A 14251-nucleotide genomic window follows, 5' to 3' on the forward strand; every position below is an offset into this window, starting at 1 on the left:
ACTTGGTTCTTTTAAACTGGCTCACAGAGATTATCCAGAGAGCCTTAGAAAGCCTTTGGTGACTCATTCCCAAGGAAGGACTTGCTTTCCCCCTACCCATTATACAACAGTAGCTCTGTCCTAAGGCACCCACATCATCTCAATTAATCCTTTCGTTTACATATTTCAACTGGCTAATGGAGACCAGATTTAGAACTAGGGACTCTCATTCTAAGTTTCTTTTCCATGTTCGGCTGCCTCTCAATAGGGCCTTAATAATAGCAATTACTGTTTTGAGTGTGCCTCCCAGTTCTGGAGCACTTTCTTGTATATGGAACCTGATGTGACCCTCACAACAGACCCATCAGGTGGGTGCACTAACTTTGTTTTACAGATTGGGAATTGGAGGTCTGAGAGGTTGAATTACTTGAATGAGATCACTCAGCTATAGGGTGAAGTCAGGATTTGAACCCAGCTTATTCTTGTGGCAATTGCAAAGCCATTTTCCTTCTCATGCTTACCCAGATCTCTTGATGCCTAACCAAAAGCTCATCTGCATTATTGTTTATTCTTGTCCTTTCTTGTATGGATTCAAAATGTGCTCAGGATGGAAGCTTTGGGGACCAAGTGTCCGTCACTTGTTTGTTTACTACTTTTATTTCCTAAATGAATGAATTAAATCTATTTAATTATGTATATTAATTCATTAAATATATATTACATGTATAAAATGAGTTCATACATTGTGCTTAGAACAATGCCTGGAGTATAGTATATACTTAATAAATGTGAGTTGTTTTCAGCCACTTATACATCATTTATTGAGTTCTTGCTCTGTGCCTATCACCGAGCAGCCTCTACCGGGGAAACCAAAATAAATAATGCATGTCACCATCTAGTGTCCTAATGTTGCACTTGTCCATCTTTGCTGACTAGATTGCAGCGTTTATGGGGTCAGGACATATCTGTATCATTTACCTTTGTATCTCCAGTGTTTAGCACAGAGCCTGACGTGTCTTCAGTACATAAAAAATATTTATTGAACAAATAGATCAATGCTTAGACACTGGAGATTTGGTAAGTTTTCAAAATCATCTCAATTTAGAAATTAAATTATACCATTCAGCTTGGGTTTTCATCATTATTTTTTTGTTTTGTTGGGTGTCTGGATGACATCTATTCACATGTCTGGTGGACATCCTCTTCCTTCTGTGCTGCAGAGACAGACTCACCCTTGGCACTGCCAGGGAGGTGGCCTCCTGGCTCAAATCTCTTAAAGGCAATGACAGCCATGGGAAATCCAGGGGTCCTTGTGTAATTAGGTCCTCAGGAGGACTACTCAGGGATGGAGGAGTGCCTGGGAGTCATCTGTTTGGAGTTTTCAGCATCCCCCTAAGAGGAGGATGCTGTCCCTCCTTCCCCATTTCTGAGGCTTGAGCTCCATTTTTCAACTCTTCCAACATCTTGCTTTATAGCTCTAGGCCAACAACCCAGACCTCCTGGACTTCCCTGTTTGCCCTCTTGGGAGGGGTGGCAGTGCTCTCACTCATTGTGGTTTGGTGGGAAAGTGTAGGGTGTGGAGGGAAGATGTATTTCTGACTGCTTTTTCATACTGAGTACCTGACCAAAGGGCAGATTGCTGCTGCTGGTTGGTTGTCGTTAAGGCTAGGGTCTAGCTTGAGCTCATATACTGCAGTCTTTGCCAGCAGTGCTCCAAGTTGCATATATAGTGCATTGCTGCATAACTGCCACATAGCACAGATTACAAAGGCCAAAATTCACCTGGGCATTTCTCCCAAAATGCAGCATGGTTTAAGTGAGCAAAGGACGTGCCAGTCCCCCCTTATAGTCAGCATCTGTGGTGCGGGGAGCATGACTTGTCCACCCTGGCTCAGACAAGGGAGGAAGCCCAGGAACACACTCTCGAATCTCATCATTTTAAAAGTTACTATTTTTGAGCACCTAATGCATGCTACGCCCCTTACACTTTTGTATCATTTAAATTAATTATTTTTGCCAGTCTTGTGGAGTTTGAATTAAAAACCCTTCCCCTCTCCCCAGTGCATTTTTTAAAGCTCAAGTAATTAAACTTGGTGGAACTGAGTACTTTTCCTGCAGATAATAAAGAAGAACTGGAATCTAAACCCAGTTTTGACCCCAAAGCCTGAGTTCTTAACCACTTTAACATCCCACTTCATTTTCCATGCTGCTCTCCAGTGTAGCACCATCACTTTGAAACCTAATATAGCTTTCAAAGAGTTGAGGACAGACATCTTCATAGCTACCTTATTTTTCTGCGACTTCCTTCCTAAACAAAACAAAACAAAACAAAACAAAAACAAAAAAACAAAACCAGAAAACCGATGCTGGCTACGCAACCGATGTTGCACAGACTGCAAATGGCAGAGAGGAGTTGTGATCTTTTATGTTTTCTCTGGATTGGCTTCCAACAGGTCTCCATAGGAACTCTTATTGTGTACATGAGAAACAAAGCTAATACATTTCTCTCCTCCACCACCCCTCAGCCTCCAAAAAGTTAAGATATAAAAGCAAGAGCAGAAACAATATCAAGTGTGTTTCTCTGAATGGTCAGTGCAAAAAACACTTGAATTCCCAGTGGAGACTGGGTGAGTTCTGACAGGAGACTGGGTTTAATGTAAAAGGTCTCCAGATTTTCTCATGCCACTCCAGCCATTCAGAAACTGGTATCAACTCTCTTCTCATGGTTTAGCCATTGCGCTGTCATAGAGGCAACTTCACCTTCTGCATTTCAAACTCTGAAGAAAATTAGAAAAAACGCAATCTTGCTTTCTTCAAGAAAGAAAATTCTGGTTACAGTTGAGCAGATTGGAAAATGATCACACAACCAGAAGGTAATGTCAAATGTAAAACATCACCTTCTCTTTTTGCAGTTGGTTTAGCTTCCAGGTAGTGTGAATGTAAGGAGTTGAATAAAATAAAAATTCAATTACTGGAGCAAGGAATTGAATTTTTATTAGGACAGTACAAGACAGAAGAAATTCCAAAATTTCTAGAACTGGTGTGAGACTCCACTCCAAAGGTCAGATGGCACAGTGAGGAAGTGGGAAGCATGTAGGTCTTCAGAGCCAAGCCTGGGGACAGAGGGACAGAGCTTACTTTTGCTATTTGCTGCCTGCTGCGTATTATGAAATTAATTAAATTCTCTGAATTTCAGTTTCTTCATCTGCAGAATGGAGATGATACCTTCTTTGCAGGGTTTTGATGAGGATCAAATGGTGTAACATAACAATGCAAAACCCTTGAAATGAAGTATGTTTTCAAGCAACGTTAGATCCTACCTGATATGGTTTGGATCTGTGTCCCTGCCCAAATCTCATGTCAAATTTAATCCTCACTGTTGGAGGAGGGGCCTTGTAGGAGGTGATTGGATGATGGGGGTGGATTTCTCCATTGGTTCTGTTCTTATGTTAGTGAGTGAGTTCTTGTGAGATCTGTTTGTTTAAAAGTGTATAGCATCTCCCTTCTCTCTCTCTTCCTCTCGCTTCAGCCATGTAAGATGTGCCTGCTTTCCCGTCATCTTCCATCATGATTGTAAGTTTCCTGAGGCCTCCCCAGAAGCTGATGTCACCATGCTCCCTGTACACCCTGCAGAACCGTGAGCCAATTCAACCTCTTTTCTTTATAAATTACACCATCTCAATTATTTCTTAATAGCAATGTGAGAATGGCTTACTACACTTCCCCTGATTGCCTTGCCTCTCTTCTATAAAATAACCCATATCTCTCAGAGAATAACCCCTCGGTGGGTATTGGTTTGTGAGGGCTGCCGTGACAAAATATCACAAACTTAATGGCTTAAACACCAGATTTGACTCATGGTTCTGGGGGCTAGAAATCCAAGGCCAAGATGTCAGCAGGGTTGGCTCCTTCTTTAGCCATTTTATCATCACACTGATAACCTCATCTTTCTCATGGTGAGAAAGAATCTATTCCAGGCCTCTTCCCAAGGTTCTCTTAGTTTGCTGATAATCTTTAGTATTCCTCGGCTTATAGAAACATCAACTCGATGTGTATCTTCATCTTTTTTTTTAAAAAGGTATTGGATTGTTTTTATTTATTATTTTAAATTTTTTAAATTTCAATAGGTTTTCTGAAACAGGTGGTGTTTGGTTACATGAATAAGTTCTTTAGTGGTGATTTCTGGGATTTTGGTGCACCTATCACCTGAGCAGTATACACTGTATCGAGTGTATAGTCTTTTATCCCTCACAATCCCCTGCGCTTTCCCCCTAGTCCACAAAGTCCATTGTATCATTCTTATGCCTTTGCATCCTCATAGCTTAGCTCCCACAAATGAGTGAGAAAACACAATGTTTGTTTTTTTCATTCCTGAGTTACTTCACTTAGAATAATAGTCTCCAGTTCCAATCAGGTTGCTGTGAATGTCATTATTTTATTCCTTTTTATGGCTGAGTAGTATTCCATAGTTTACATGTACTACTTTTTCTTTATCCACTTGTTGATTGATAGGCATTTGGGCTGGTTCCATATTTTTCAATTGCAAATTGTGCTGCTATAAACATGTATGTGCAAGTATCTTTTTCGTATAATGACTTCTTTTCCTCTGGGTAGATACCCAGTAGTGGGATTGCTGGAACAAATGGTAGATCTACTTTTAGTTCTTTAAGGAATCTCCACACTGTTTTCCATAGTGGCTGTACTAGTGTACACTCCCACCAACAGTGTAAAAGTGTTCCCTTTTCACTGCATCCATGCCAACGTCTATTATTTTTTTGCATATGGCCATTCTTGCAGGAGTGAGATGGTATTGCATTATGGTTTTGATTTGCATTTCCCTGATAATTAGTGATGTTGAACATTTTTCCATATGCTTGTTGGACATTTGTGTATCTTCTTTTGAGAATTGTCTTTTCATGTCCTTAGACCACTTTCTGATGGGGTTGTTTTTTTTCTTGCTGATTTGTTTGAGTTCCTTATAGATTCTGGATATTAGTCTGTTGTTGGATTATAGATTGTGAATATTTTCCCCCACTCTGTGGGTTGTCTGTTAACTCTGCTGATGATTATTATTTTTGCTGTGTGGAAACTTTATAGTTTAAATCCCATCTATTTATCTTTGTTTTTATTGCATTTGCTTTGGGGTTCTTGATCATGAAGTCTTTGCCTAAGCCAATGTCTGGAAGAGTTTTTCTGATGTTATCTTCTAGAATTTCTATGGTTTCAGATCTTAGATTTAAGTCTCTGATCCATCTTGAACTGATTTTTATATAAGGTGAGAGATGAGGACCCAGTTTCATCCTTTTACATTTGGCTTGCCAATTATCCCAGCACCATTTGTTGAACAGGTGTCCTTTCCCCACTGTACTCTTTTTTTTTTTTTTTTTTTTTTTGCTTTATCGAAGATCAGTTGGCTGTAAGTATTTGGGTTTACTTCTTGGTTCTCTATTCTTTTCCATTGGTCTATGTGCCTATTTTCATATCAGCACTATGCTGTTTTGGTAACTCAACTCTGGCCTTGTATTATAGTTTGAAGTCGGGTAATGTGATGCCTCCAGATTTGTTCTTTATGCTTTCTGCCTTCATCTTAATGCTGTGTTCCTCCTGTGTGTCTGTCTCCAAATTTTCACTTTTTATAAGGATGTCATTTATTATTAAATTAGGGCCCACCCTAATGACTTCTTTTTAAATTAATCGCCTCTGCATAGATACTATCTCCAAATAAGTTCATGTTCTGAAGTATTGGGAGTTAGTACTTCCACATATGGATTTGGTGGGTGGAGTACAATTCAACCCACAACACATGGCAAGTGGGTATGACACTGATTGGGTAAGGAATGATATATAATGGATTAGAATTTGAATGTTCATCTGGGGATTTTGTCTGTTAGCTGCAGGCTGATTTAGCTACATAGTGACTTCCTTTATATCATGGCCCCTTTGGGGAAAATGGAGTTACTGCAACAACAGCAGGAAATAAGTTTCTAGTGAGCCATAGGAACAAGCCTCATCCCTGCAATCAGAGTATTAAGGCTGACTTTATACACACACTGTAAGATGGGGCAGCCAGAATAGGTATTGCTTGTATGGCTCAAGGACAAGGTTGGAGGTATGAAATTATACCTCCAGATAGAAGAGAAGTTGAAAGCAATTGGTTTGGGCAGAAATTTTTGGTTGGCATCATACAGTTATTTCCCATTCAGTAGTAAAATCAAGGCATGTTATAGTTAGTACTTTTCATTGCTCACCAGTTGACAAGGACATGTATGTTATGTTGTCTGATTTCTAAAACAAGTTGTAAAGTAGCTTTTCATATGCCCACTTTACAAATAATAAAACTGATGCACAGAGAGGTTAGGAGACTTGTAGGTTCAGGGCCTCTGACTTCCAGCACTCTCTCTTCTTTCATCTGTGCCCTCATTGAGGGACTTTCCCCTGAAAATCCAGGAACAACATACTCAAGCACAGTAGCTCTGGGATTTAGCAGCTACCTCTGCCTTGACAAAAATTACAAGGCCTTTTGCATGTGGCAGTTTAGCCCACTGGAGACCATTCCAGTTGCAACTAAGCCAATCTTATCATCCATGGTTTGTCTACACAGTAGCACAATTGGCAGAAACACAGGAGTATTGGTTACTCTGCTTACAGTGACTTTGGGAACCATGACTGATCAGTTTAGACCAAAATTCCAACCACAATCGTTCTGGAAACTTGCACTGCCGTGGCGAATGTAGAAACAGTCACAGTCAGAAATTGTATCCATCACACAGACGTTTTGTTTACAATTGGAACCTGAATGGACTGGTGGTTTTGACTTTCCACAGTTATCATTACACCTATAGCGAGAGTTCCAGCCTGCTGCAGAGTGAAAACATCCCTTTGAGGGCCTTAAAGCCATGGCATCGTCTTGAAATAAGACTGTCAGTGACAGGCATAATAGGTCTCCTTTAGATTTCTAATTGAGGTGGTGGAGGAAGAAATCCAAGAAATCTCCCTTGTCCTAACACCTAGTGAACAAGGTTGCTGCTGCTGAGGACTTTTCCATTGTTCTTTTCTAGAACTTTCTAGATTTCTCCATTGTTTGGAAACTTAAATGCATGAGGTTTCCTTGAGAAGTCCTTATCATCTTGAAAGGAGAATGCTGTAAAGATTGTCAGCTGAAGGTGGAGAAACTGAATCACTGAACACTGCTGTGTTGAATATAGCCCACCTTGTCAATGTCTCTACCTAGAAGAAGAAAGGGTGTTAGACATAATCAAGTAGACCTCAAGTCATTTTTCTTTCCTTAGATTTTCAGTTTCAAAAAGAACAAATGCCCCTAAGCTTGGATATAGCCACAGAACTTATTCTGAGCCATAGGGACAATTTTTTATTGCTTATTTCCCAAACATGGCACTTTGGCATTTTGTGACACAGTTTTGGCTCTGGTGTATATTGTATCCTCTGAGATTTGAAAAAGGTATGGGGTAGGAGTGATCACATGGGGTGGCTCAGGTACACAGAATCCTGCCATTTCTCTTTTCCTTGACTCGATCTCACAGCTAGGCTGACATTCCTAGCCACATGGGGTCCTTGCAGCAGCTTCAGAGCCCAGAAGTCCAGCTGGAGAAATGTGGCCCATGTCCTGTTAATCTGACAGACATGTGAGTCTGGAACAGGGGAAGTTGGCAGCTGGGTTGTCGCTCCTCATATTCCTTAGAGTTGATCAGGAGTGGGTATGTTGGGAGTTTCCAATCTGTTTCTTTCACACCCAGAGAGATGCAATAGGGAAGAAGAGAAATGAATGTTCATACCCAGACATAATTTGAGGTAGTACACTAAGTGTTTTCTATTGCGGTGATGGTTAAGGGTGAAAAGCAGATATGATGTAACTTCCTCAAAAGTAATTGGCTGTCCAAATGAGAAAGAACAGCATTTGAGTTAGTAAGAATAACAAATAAATATGATGTGAGCCAGAAAGGAACAGGTAAGCAGTAAATCTGCATATTTGGAACTGATCAATGATTTAAAATATTTCTTTATGAACTGAGTTAAAGACTTGAACTCTAGTTCATGCAAAAAGAGACTCAGTCCTAGAAACCAAAGTCCCCCAAAGGCTGAAAATGTTTTCAACATTTGAGGCCTAATGGCACCCTTTCACTCTACCAAATTTCACTGCCTTTACAGATTTTTATGTGCAGTAAATAAGAGAGCATTTTTCATTTATACAACATTTTTCCAGATGAATTTTGTAACATATTTTTTAGATCTTTATTGATCTGTGAGTCTGTCCATATATCTATCAGTTACATTGAAATCTTTTTTCTTTAAACAAGTTTTATTAATGACATAACAAAGAAGAGAATGTAAGACTTAAGGTTATGATTTAGAATTGCATTATTCAATATAGTAGCCGCTAGAAATATGTGGTTATTTAAATTAAAACTAATTAAAATTAAATTAAATTAAAAATTCAGTTCAGATGTATTATACTGCTTGAATATAAAACATTGTCAAATAATCTTTTCTTGTGGAAAACGTGATTCTTCATTGTGACTCTGTGTTTGAATGGTTTGGTGACAATTAGTGTGTTTCAATCTGTACTAATATTGAGAACTAGCATCTGTGAATCTTTTAGGTGGTCCCTGCTACTCTAAATCACAGGTCAGTGGACTTTCCTCTAAAGGGGGTAGATAGTAAATATTTTAAGTTTTGTAGGCTATACTAGCTCTGTTGCAACTCCTTAACTTTGCCACTGGAGTCCAAAAGCAGCCATTAACAACAGGTAAACAGATGTAGGTATGCCCCAATAAAACTTTATTTACAAAATAGGTGTAGTGATAGTTTACCCACCCCGTCCTAGAATACATTTAATGACTCCCTGATGTCTCAAATTTTGATTAAGGCAATTAATATATTGACTAATATTAACTAATGTTTTCTCATTATGATGTTGTGATTATAATGTGGACAGCCAACTATTTTCAATTTGTCTCCTTTGGGATCTGCCCAGATAAATACATACTGTTAACTACCTTACAATATTAGATAAACTATTTTATTATTACTTGTGCATGTGTCTTAGAATGCCTACCTCAGAATAGCAATAATCATAGAAAAAAATGGGCCTTGGAGAATGTGCATGAGTATCAGGGTGAGGAAGGTTTAAAACATTATTTTATTTTATTTATTATTATTATTATTATTGTTGTTGTTGTTATTTTGAGACTGAGTCTCACCCTGTCATCCAGGCTGGAGTGCAGGTGCATGATCTCAGTTCACTGCAGTCTCCATCTCCCGGGTTCAAGCGAATCTCCTGCCCCAGCCTACCGAGCAGCTGGGATTACAGTCATATCCCACCACAGCCAGCCAATTTTTGTACTTTTAGTAGAGATGAAGATGGGGTTTCGCTATGTTGGCCAGACAGGTCTCGAACTCCTGACCTTAAGTGATCTGCCCGCCTTTGCCTCCCAAAGTGCTGGGATTACAGGCATGAGCCACCGTGCCAGGCCAATTGTTTTTAGTTTTGCTTTTGTTGTTACATCAAGACCTACATTACATGATGATGGTACTTCAACTAGTAGGACTAATCCTAATTCAAGATGTTATTTAGATAAATGGCTACTGTCCTGCAATCGCCTCTATAATGCTTTTTCATCATTCTCCCTGGGTATCAGCATTACATGGTTCTGGGAGTCATTCCAGAAGGCCAGTCCAGAACCTGCTCCTGCAGCCATTCCAATGATTTTGAAATCACCTGATTCCCTGTATTATATTTCTTCCTTCTTAAAATACATAGAGTATCTGTTTGCTACCCTGAGTCCTGACTAATGATATAGCATGTATTAATTTTTATAAATTCTGAAATGCATGTAAAGTTATGGTTTTTGGAAGGCTGTGTCTCTAAATGAGTCCCCAGTTCCATTTTTTTTGAACTTTAGATTTACCTTTTCCCCATCTCTTTTGAGTGTCTTAGATGGTGTGACATTGTGCTATAATAAATATATATTATGCTGGGAGCTGTGGCTCATGCCTGTAATCCCAGCACTTTGGGAGGCTGAGGCGGATGGATCACTTGAGCTCATGAGTTTGAGACCAGCTTGGGCAACATGGCAAAACTCCGTTTCTACAAAAAATACAGAAGTTAGTGTGATAGTACATGCCTTAATCCCAGCTACTTGGGAGGCTGAGGTGGGAGCATAGCTTCAGCTGGGGAGGCAGAGGTTGCAGTGAGCTGAGATCACATCACTGTATTCCAGCCTGGATAATAGAGCCAGACCTTGTCTCAAAAAAAAAAAAAAAAAATTAAACACATATGTATATATGTGTGTGTGTGTGTATGTATGTATATTTGGTCTTCTCTTTGGTTCCTAATACAAAAACTTCTTTTTTTAAAATTATACTTTAAGTTCTGGGGTACATGTGCAGAACCTGCAGGTTTGTTACATAGGTACACATGTGCCACGATGGTTTGCTGCACCCATCAACCCATCATCTACATTAGGTATTTCTCCTAATGCTATCCCTCCCCTTGCCCCCGAACCCTGAAAGACCCAGGTGTGTGATGTTCCCCTCCCTGTGCACATATGTTCTCATTGTTCAGCTCCCATTTATGAGTGAGGACATGTGGTGTTTGGTTTTCTGTTCTTGTGTTAGTTTGCTGAGAATGATGGTTTCCAGCTTCATCTATGTCCCTGCAAAGGACATGAACTCACCCTTTTTTATGGCTGCATAGTATTCCATGGTGTATATGTGCCACATTTTCTTTATCCAGTCTATCATTGATGGGCATTTCGGTTGGTTCCAAGTCTTTTCTATTGTGAGTAGTGCCGCAATAAACAGATGTCCTAACACAAAAACTTCTAAAACCCTTGGAATTTCCTGAGTGATAGAAGTGAGAGGAATGTCTTTAATTTTCCATAATAGGCTCCTTTCAAGCATACCTGAGTGTATGCTAATGAGATGATTCTTGGTGGACCCCTAGATAGCTTCCGGATGGGGGCTGGTTGCCAGAGGAACCAACCATATGATTAGAGGGTTGGAATTTTGAATCCCATCTCCTGACCACCCCCCCACCCCAAGAGGAGAGAGGGGCTAGAGATTGAATTAATCATCAATGACCAGTGACTTAATCCATCATGGCTATGTGATAGACCCTACATAGATACTCTGAATAAAGGAGTTTGGAAAGCTTCCAGGCTGGTATACACATCAAAGTATAGTACTACCTTGGTATCCACTAGAGGAATTGGTGCCAGGACCCTCTTCAGACACCAAAATTTAGAATTCTCAAGTCCTGTATATAAAATGGCACAGTATTTGCCTATAACCTATATACATCCTCTCATGTACTTTAAATCAGCTCTAGATTACTTATAATACTCAGTACAGTAAATGCTATATAAGTAATTGTTATGCTGTATTTTAAAAAATTGCATCATTTTTTATTGTTGTAATGTTATTTTTAATTTTTTTCCCAAATATTTTTATCTGAGGTTGGTTAAATCTGTGGATGCGGGACCCATGGAGGGCTGATTATACTGGGAGGGTGGCATGCCCAGAGAAGACATGGAATCTTCATGAACTGCCCCCCACCAAACCTTGTCTTGTGCATCTCTTCTATTGGCTGTTTCTGAGTTGTATTCTTTATAACAGGCCAGTAAATGTAAGTAAACTATTTTTCTGAATTTTATGAGCCAGTTTAGCAAAATCTGAGAGGAGGTCATGGGAACCTCTGATACCTAATCAGTTGGTCATAAGTATGAGAGGCCTGGGACTTGCAATTGATGTCTGAAATGGGAGCAGTCTTATGGGACTAAGCCCTTAACTTGTGGGATCTAACACTAACTCCAGGTAGATAGTGTCAAAATTGAGTACAATTGAATTATAGGACACCCACCTGGTATCAGGGAAGTAGCTGGTGTGGGGGAAAAAACCCTTATACATTTGGCATCAGAGTGTTCTGTGGGTAGAAACAAATCATAATAGATAGTAATTCTCACTCACTTCCTAGATGGGAAATTTTTCACTGAGGATTGAGAGCCAATCTACTTTCCAGACAGTCAAGAATGATTACATCCTATGAATACTAGCTCTGGACTGGATAGGAATTATGAAACTGAATACAAAGGTCATGTGATATAAGATGGCCATTAAAACCGAAGAAGGCTGCAATCCACTTAAAGGAAGCACCTATCAATCTTCAGTAACATGTATCCAATACAGTTCCGTGGCATAATTATGTGGTGAGCTTCAAAGCCTTTGCTCTGTTTGCAAAATGCATTAAAGAGAAAACCCATCACCTGACTTTTAGGTTTTCAAATTAAATTGTTTTTGTTCACTGGGACCCAGCCACCACATGTGTGTTTTTCTTCTGATCTGCTTAACATTTCCTGAAATGCCATCCTGACCCTCTTATTTGGATCCCTTTTAAAAGAGCAGAGGTGTTCGGCATGCTCCTTATGCAGCCTTGTCCAGAAAGGATTCCCAGCTTGAAGGTTTAGGTGATATTCACAATGTATTGTGGATAGCTTTTTCTTTCTAATTGTGATTCAGTGGAATGCCAACCAGAAGATTTTTTTAAAAAAGCACATTACAAAGCATACAGCTTTATGATTAATTACATTGAGTTCAGATATAATTTAAACATATTGACTTGTCTGAAATAAGTGCCAGACAGTGGGGCTGGGGAGACAGGAAGTGCCTGGTGAGACTGCTGAAACAGGCTGGAAGGGAAGTCAAGGGGGTTACGGCATCATCATTTAACTGTTCTCCACGGCCGGACAGAAAATGGCCACAACTGCTGATGGTCAGTGGAATCAAAGAGATAAATTATGGCCAAGGCTTGCCTTTGAAATGAACAGAATGTTAGTCGATACTTCAACTTTGCACAATCTTAAAAAATTGGTTCTGAGACAATCCATTACAAATGATTTTTTCCCTTCATACATATGATCTGTCTAGAGATTTCTCTGAGGAACCAGAGCTGCTTTGCTAATTCCCAGTCTCGTCATTCTGAACTGGTGGAATTTCAGACTCCCTACTTTGCGGTGTCTCCCAAGCTGGAGGTAGAATGGCACCAGCAGTGGGGAAAGGCTGCAAATTCTTGCGCGTGAATGAGGTCCAGGCTATCCCGATGGTTTCTGTAGCTGGGTTGAGTAAAAGAATGAAACTGATTTCTATGCAGCAAACTGGGACCAGATGCGTTTCTCTGTGTAGAAAGTTTAAAAATCTGACCAGCTGCTTTCAGTTTTTGATAATGGATTATGGTGTTGAGGGGCCTGCACTTACTTTGATACTTATGCATAGGAAAGCAAAATGTGAGCATTTGGGCTAAACTCACCGGTGTATTTTTTAGCACACCCGGGGCATACATGATTCAGCGTCCCCTTGAAGCTGAGCCTAACTCTTTAATGTCGTCTGAGTGACAGTGATGTCGTCCACAGAGGCCTGGCCACAGACTCCTATTCATCCCACAGCATGGCCCCGTGATCTTCAGGGAGGTTCCTCAACTCAGCTGAATTCTGATTCATATCTCAGAAATTTCTGGAAAGCTTGGGATCCAGCCTGCTGCCCTTCATCCTCACACTCAGGGTCCTTGAAACCCGCAGCTGTGCAAAAATTTTACATGTACTGTGAGAGTAGCAGCAGTTGCCTCTTGGCTAGCTTTTCAAATAAACTCCCTGTCTCATCTCTGATACTGAAACTCAAGCTGCAGGCTGTGGGGGAGAAGGCATGCTTGTAGGTGGATTCGCCTTTCCTGAGTGAAGCAGCAAAAGAGAAGGAAGGAGAGGTCGTTCTGCTCCTTGAGATCTCTGATGAGGGCTATGTGTACGTGTGGGCTTCTGCTGCCTCCTCTCATTCAAGACAAAGAGCCCAGAAAACCATGTAAAACTCAGAGAAGACTCTAGGAGGATACCATGAATGGATTAAATAATATCAAGTAGAATTTGGCTATCTTATTTGATTAAATGTTGGGGAAGAGGCCTGTATTCGGGTTTTTCAGAAAAACAGAACCAATAGGATGTGTGTATGTATATATAATATGTCTGTGTGTGTGTGTGTGTGTGTGTGTGTGTGTCTGTGTGTGTGTATTTCATGTATATATGCAATTTTGGAGGCTGGCAATTCTGAAATTTCCAGGGTAGCCTGGCAGCCTGGAGACCCAGGGAAGAGATGAGGCTGAAGCTGGAGTCTGAAGCCAGCCTGCTAGTAGAATTCCCTCTTTCTTGGGGAACCTCAGTCTTTTTATTTTAAGGCCTTCAGCTGATTGGATGAGGCCCATCCACATTAT

This window comes from Papio anubis, chromosome 14 (genome assembly GCF_008728515.1).
Source record: "Papio anubis isolate 15944 chromosome 14, Panubis1.0, whole genome shotgun sequence".
NCBI lineage: Eukaryota > Metazoa > Chordata > Mammalia > Primates > Cercopithecidae > Papio > Papio anubis.